The 7,839-nt window shown below is 37.9% G+C and overlaps 1 pseudogene; it reads left to right on the top strand.

The window, feature by feature from the left end:
* The first annotated feature begins 2,564 nt into the window (after positions 1–2,564).
* On the top strand, positions 2,565–3,566 carry LOC114024706 (annotated as a pseudogene).
* Positions 3,567–7,839: the final 4,273 nt, after the last annotated feature.

Below are 7,839 nucleotides of genomic sequence, written 5' to 3'. Positions count from 1 at the left end.
GTAGTGAACTGAGAGTCTGGTTTTCCAAGTTCTAGTCAGACCTTAAGAAAGTCAATCTTTTTTGGGCTTCAGTTTCCCCATGTAGCACAGTGGACACTTCTTTAAGGTCAGGAATTCCTTTTTTTTGGGATTCCATGTATCCCCAGCTTGTAATGAAGTACCTGAAACATAGAAGTAAATGTTTATTGATTTTTTTTATTACATAAAATGGGAAGGAGGTGGATTAGATGACTTCTAAGGTCACCCACTAACTCTGAATGTATGATACTATAATTACTTTCTTCTTTCTTGTGTGGGAAGGAAATTCTTCTCAAAAATCTGTTAAGGTAATAGCTATAGTTGAGGGCAACAAGGGGTTGGAGGAGGGGTAGCCTCAGGACTGCGATCCAGGACAATTAAATTTAAAGGGTGCTGACAGCACTTGCTGTCCTTTAGTAGTCTAGAAACAACTAAGATTAACACATGGTAAGAATAATTAGGTCAAGTAGAAAGGTACTGCATCTAAATTTTCTTCTCTGAAAAGAGATAAGTTTCTTCTTGACCCATCTTGGCTTAACTGACTCATCCCTCTCATATGCTATTTTCTTCAGCAACAAATTTCACTATCCTAGAATTTCCTAGTCCACATGGAGTCTAACCAATCCCTCAATATATTTAGAGGCTCATATATGCCAATTGCCCAGGTACATTTCCCCTCTTGTCTTGGAATACAGAAGCTTTGGTCAAGGGATTTTCTTCAGCTTTAGAATTCAAAATTTTCAGAGTTGGAATAAACTTCCTTGGCTGTCTACTCTAATCCATATTGGAAGAAAAATTATTTTTTTAGACACTACACAAGAAGTATCCTTTTTAACTGAAGATGTCCAAAGAGGAGGAACATTTAACCTCCAGAGTCACCTCTTTGACTTTGGGAAGGAAGAAACATTTATTAAGCATCTTCATTTGATCCTCATGACAGTACTAGGAGATAGGTACTATTATTATCAGTTGAGGAAATTGAGGCAAACAGAGGTCAAGTGACTTGCCCAGTGTCACATAGCTAGTAAGTATCTGAGGACAGATTTGAATGTAGGGCTTCCTGACTCAGGGCCCAGCACTCTGTCTATTGCACCACCTGGCTACCTCTATCTCTAATTGCTAGAAAGTCTTTATTATATTGAGCTGAAATGTGCCTCCCTGAAACTTTAACCCACTGATCCAAATTCTCTTTTCTGAGACAAAATAGAACAAAGCTGATCACTCTTCCATAGGTCTGCCCTCAAACACAGGAAACTATCATTTCCCTCCTCTCCTCCCCCCCAAAAAAAATATTTTATCCAGGGCAAAATTAGATTGGTTGAGGAAAGTTTCACTTAACCCTATCTTTCCCCTCTACCCTTCCTTTCTCCTTTTCATCAGCATCCTATATAGGGGTTCTAGAGCTCTATCCATGATCATCTATGAGTTGGTATGGCAGATAAGGACCATAATTCACCCTCTCCCAGAGAAGTTACTTAAGGTACTTAACACCTACTAGGCTATATCTTCCATGTGACTTGCGGTAAAAAACAGAGGAAATAGCAAGAATCCATAGCCATGTTGGATGATGGTCAAATATTTCCTCTGCATTCAGATGAGCATACAGGCTTCCCCAATATTATATTTTTTTCAAAAACCTAGTCTTCCATTGGTGGAGGTACTTTCTTCAGTCTAACTAGTCTATAACCCTATCATAGCTTCAGCGTTTATGATCAATGAAAAAAAAAAAAAAAAAACTGTCACTGCTCTGTCATTCTTGCTGGTGATGAGAATGGTCTTCAGATAACAAATACACCATCACCACATAAGTAGCCCAGAAATCACACTTGCAATTTTGTTGGATCTATAAGAGTTTTGGAGAACCAAGGGCCAAATTCATATGAAGATATGAGGCATTAGAGTAGGATTTGAGTATAATAGAGGCATAGTATATGCTCATTAATGACCTCAAAGAGTCCAGTTACATATATCGTCGTATTAACCTATATTATAGAGGACTGCATAGTATAGAGACTCCCTAGTCTGCGAGTCAAGAGACCTGAGTTCTGCTCTGTGCTCTGCTACTATATTACTTAACAACTTATGGCAACTGGTCCTTGGGTTTCTCATCTGTAGGAAATCACCTTGGAAGGTGGAGACAGCGTTACATAGAGGAAGAAATAGTTGCTGGATTTGGAGCCAAAGGACCAGGTTCAAACAAGTTCTTCCTTGTTTTCCTTGTGTCTTCATTATACAAATAACATAACCTTGCTTGGCCTCAGTTTCCTCAACTGTAAAATGAGGCAATTAGATTAGATGACCTCAACGTTCCTTTCTAGCTCTCATTCTGTGATTTTATGATCTTTGTGACTAGATAATCTCTGAAGTCCCTTCTAGGTCTAAGAATTTATAACAGCATCATATGCTGTATTTTGACTACTGTGATGTGCTAAAGCAAATTTGTTTTAAAACTTGGCTCCATTTTATGTTTAAAGGTTGCATATAAATAAATTGTCTCTCTGTTTCTCTCCCTAGCTCCCTGCCAGTAAAAGTGTTCCCAAAGCAGGATGGTGAGGGTCGGAATCAACGGATTTGGCCGTATTGGGCGTCTTGTAACCAGGGCTGCATTTCAAACAGGCAAAGTAAATATTGTGGCCATTAATGATCCTTTCATTGATATAAACTACATGGTTTACCTGTTCAAATATGATTCTACTCATGGAAAATTTCAGGGCTCTGTCAAAGCTGACTATGACAAGCTGGTGATAAATGGAAGAGCTATTACTGTCTCCCAGGAAAAGGATCCTGCCAATATCAGATGGGGAAATGTTGGTGCTGAATATGTCATAGAATGTACTGGTATCTTTACCACCGTGGAGAAGGCTGGGGCTCACTTGAGGGGGGGCTGCAGACGAGTCATCATCTCTGCTCCTTCAAGTGATGCCCCCATGTTTGTGATGGGAGTAAACCATGAGAGCTATAATAATTCCTACACAATAGTTAGTAATGCCTCATGTACCACCAACTGTTTGGCCCCTCTAGCCAAGGTCATCCATGAAAACTTTGGCATTATAGAAGGACTCATGACTACAATCCATGCCACTACTGCTACCCAGAAGACTGTAGATGGCCCTAGTGGCAAACAGTGGCGTGATGGTCGTGGAGCTGGCCAGAACATCATTCCTGCTTCCACAGGGGCTGCCAGTGCTGTAGGCAAAGTCATCCCTGAACTTAATGGCAAACTCAGTGGCATGGCCTTTCGAGTCCCTGTTCCCAATGTGTCAGTTGTGGATCTGACCTGCCGCCTGGCGAGACCTGCCAAATATGAAGATATCAAGAGGATTATGAAACAAGCATCTGAGGGACATATGAGAAATATCCTTGGCTACACAGAGGACCAAGTTGTATCTACTGATTTCATTGGTGACATCAACTCTTCTACTTTTGATGCTGAAGCTGGTATTGCCCTCAATGACTATTTTGTCAAACTTATTGCCTGGTATGATAATGAATTCGGTTATAGTAACCGTATGTTGGATCTCATTGTCTATATGTCCTCCAGGGAATAATTCAAAGAAGCTGTGGATCTTCGAGATAAAGCAGAAGTGTTCTGGAGCCTAGGTGTTCCTATGCTAAATTTACTTCCCTACAACAACAGTTCTCACCCTGAGGTAGTCGACCCCCACTTAATAGAGGGGGAAAGCATTCAGTCCTGTATTCTTTACCATCAATAAAGTCAGCACTGTACCCATTGAAATGGCTTACTCTTTTTCTGTTCTGCCCAGAGAAAGCTCTAAGTGAAATTCTGCAAACTGTGCCCCCCTGCAAAACAAAACAAAACAAAACAAAACAAAACAAAACAAAAAAACCAGGAAATAAAAAAAGAACATTTCCTCTTTCCCATTCTTTCTGTTCTAAGCCCTTTATTTACCCACCTCTTAGAATGTCTTCTTTTCTTTTAATGTCTTCTCCCCATTCCATGCATCTACACCACTTTCTCTAACATAAAAATTTGATTTCAGGACTTCATTTACATTGACCTCTAAATGGTTAATAATAGTTCAATTCATCTCCCTAATACTCTTTAAATTTCAATAGTCTTAAGCCAAAGGGGATAAAACACTAATTTGTGACATTTTGGGCATCCTACTTGTGCTAGCCTGTTAGGGAAGATGGATCAATTAATGATTCAACAATTATTGTGTTTATAATTTGCCAGGATATACTAGGTATTGGGTTACAAAGACAAAAATAAACTGTTCTTGTCCTCAAGGAGCTTATATTCTATCAGATGAAATACTGTCAGACACATAAAACAGGCAAAGTAATTATAGAGTAAAACTAATAGAGAGAAGGCACTAATAGCTGGAGGTTCAGAATCTTCCTCAGTTTCTTGATTTCATACCTTTACAGCCTATCAGGCTAATAAGTGGTTCTAGCCATGATTCACAATCTCTTTTATGAATCATTTCTGAAAAACTATAGTCTGGATCTATAATATATAATACAATCCATTTGAAAAAGAGTACAAATTTTTAAAAGTAAGGGACATTTCTAATTGCTTTGAAGCAAAATGGTATATATGAACAGAGAGGTTGTTCTAAAGCCAAGAAGCTGTGAGTTCAACTCCTGCCACATACTGTCTTTGAGACCCTGGAAAAGTCACTTGATCCTTCAATGCTCTAGGCAACTCTCCAAGGCTTAATTGCAGAGAAGATTCCAACCTGCATTGATAAAGGGATATTTTTCCTCTTGGAGTTCCCTATACTACTGAAATCATATGTCTAATTGGCATTCCTAGTCCTACATCCAGTTGCTAAAGGAACTCTGGCCTCCTCTTAAGTCCCAAATAAACCACACCTACAGGAAGCCTTACCTGATCTGTCTTAATTCTACAGACTTCCACCAAGCCCAGTAGTAAGAGATAGAAAAAGAAATTCCACTTAAAATAACTGTAGACAATATAGAATATTTAGAAATCTACCTGACAAGACAAACCCAGGAACTAAATTAACACAATTACAAAATGCTTTTCATTCAAATAAAGTCAGATCTAAACTATGGGAAAAATGTCAATTGCTCATGGGTCGGCTGTGCTAATATAATAAAAAAGATAATTCTACCTAAATTAATTTACTTATTCAGTGCCATATCAAACTGCCAAAAATAATTTTATAGAGCTAGAAAAAATAATAAAATGCATATGGAAGAACAAAAGGTGAAGAATATGAAGAGAATTAATGAAAAAAATGCAAAGAAAGGTGGCCTAGCTGTACCAGATGGAAAACTATATCATAAAGTGGCAATCACCAAAACTATTTTGTACTGGCCAAGAAATAGAGTGGTAGATCAGTGGAGTAGATTAGGTACACAAGATACAGTAGTAAAAGACTATAGTAATGTGTAAATCCAAAGACTCCAGCTTCTGGGCAAAGAATTGACTTTTTAACAAAAACTGCTGGGAAAACTGGAAAATAGTATGGCAGAAACTAGGCATAGACCAACATCTCACACTCTAAGATGAGGTCAAAATGGGTACATGATTTAGATACAAAGGGTAATACTATAAGCAAATTAGGAAAACAAAGAATACTTTATTTGTCAAATCTATGGAGAAGGAAAGAATTTATGACCAAAGCAGAAATATAGAACATTATGAAATCCAAAATGGATAATTTTGATTACATTAAAAAAAAAAGTTTTGCACAAACAAAACCAGTGCAATCAAGATTAGAAGAAAAGCAGAAAGCTGGGAAACGTTGTTGTTGTTGTTGTTGTTTTTTTTACAACCAGTATTTCTGATAAAGGGCTCATTTCTAAAGTATGTAGAGAACTAAATCAAATTTATAAAAATACAAGTCATTCTCCAATTGATAAATGGTGAAAGGAAATGAACAGGCAGTTTTCAGATGTAGAAATTAAAGCTACCTATATTCATATGAAAAAACATGCTTTAAATCACTATTGATCAGAAAAATGCAAATTAAAACAATTCTGAGATACCACCTCACACCTATCACATTGTCTAATATGACAGAAAAGAAAAATGATAAATGTTGAAAAATATGTGGGAAAACTGGAACACTAATGTATTGTGAATTGTGAACTGATCCAACCATTCTGGAGAGCAATTTGGAATTATGTCGAAAAGGCTATTAAACTGTGCATATCCTTTGACCCAGCAACACCACTACTAGGTCTGTATCCCAAAGAGATCATAAAAGAGGGAAAAGTATCTACATGTACAAAAATACTTATAGCAGCTCTTTTTTGTGGTAGCAAAGAATTAGAAATTGAGGGAATGTCCATCAATCAGGATGTGGTATATGAATGTAATGGAATACCATTGTGCTAAACAAGTTGTGGTATATGATGTAATACTATTGTGCTATAAGAAATGAGAAAGCAAATTTCAGAAAAACCTAGAAAGACTTACATGAACTGATGCCAAGTGAAGTGAGCAGAACCACGAGAATATTGTACACAGTAACAGAGCAACATTGTTCAATGATCAACTATGATAGATTTAGATCTTCTAGGCAATACAATGACCCAAGACAATTCCAAAAGACTTGTGATAGAAAATGCTAACCACATCCAGAGAAAGAACTATAGAGTCTGAATACAGATAGAAGCATATCATTTTTCATTGGTGGGGGTTGTTTGTTTTTTCTTTCTCATTTTTTCCCTTTCGTTCTGATTCTTCTTTCATAACACAACTAATGTGGAAATATATTTACCATGATTGTACATCTATAACCTATTTCAGATTTTTTGCTGTCTTGGGGAGGGCGGAGGAAAGGGAGGAAGGGAGGAAAATCTGAAACTCAAAATCTTATAAAAATGAATGTTGAAAACTATGTTTACAGGTAATTGGAAAAAAATAAACACTATTAAGGGAAAAAAATCTACAGACTTCCCTCTGTTAATTAGTTCCTATTCATCCTGTATGTCACTTATTTGGTATATTTTTGTTTGCATATTGTTTCCCTCATTAGATTGTAAGCTCCTTGAGGGCAGGGACTATCTTTTGCCTCTCTTTGTATCCCCAGCACTTAGTACAATGCCCAACACATAATAGATGCTTAACAAATGTTTATAGATTGGATGGTTATTCTCAACAACTCTTTCATTTTACAAAGGAGAAAAGTGAGGCCTGAAAGTTAGTGACCTGTGTGTGTTCAAGGTTACTAGAAAAGGTGCTTTCATCTCTCACTAAAATTGAGACTGAAACAAAGACCAAATCCCTGAGACTTACAAACAACTAGAGCTGAAAGGACACTTCGAGATCACCTTGGGTAATGCCCTTATTTTATAAGGAAGAGACAGGTTAGCACCATGATACATAGACTGAAACCAAAATTTCCTGGTTCCTAATCTAGCACTCTTTCATTCAGATGGTTGAGATGTGACCTTTCTCAGGGATACAGGACCTTCCAAAGTAGCTGTCCCTGATTTTGTACCTAAGGATAAGCAGCTGATAGTCATGGAGAAAGGAGGTGGCTAGTGGGAGAGGGGGAAACTTGATTCCTTCCCAACTTAACCTTGTTCTTAGTTCATCCCAGCCCTTCCTTGGGAGCAGTATGTGTGTAGTTTGGGGGCTCAAAGATTCCAGTGAAAGAACAGATTATTGAGATCTTGGAAAGAGAAGAATATCAGGGAATGCATGAACTTTCAGCGGGTCTCAGGGGCTAGCTCCTTCATCTGCCTTGTCTTATCCAAAGTACAACACTTCCCTCTACCTCCCCCCACACATCTCTCAACCAATTGCGATCTTGGTGGGGCACTTTGGGCTCTTTGTCCCTTTGGTCCCTGAGCTGTTCACTCTACTTAGTTGGCAGG

This window comes from Vombatus ursinus, unplaced genomic scaffold, assembly GCF_900497805.2.
Source record: "Vombatus ursinus unplaced genomic scaffold, bare-nosed wombat genome assembly UNPS02014822.1, whole genome shotgun sequence".
NCBI lineage: Eukaryota > Metazoa > Chordata > Mammalia > Diprotodontia > Vombatidae > Vombatus > Vombatus ursinus.
This window is presented reverse-complemented; position numbering and strand designations above follow the sequence as displayed.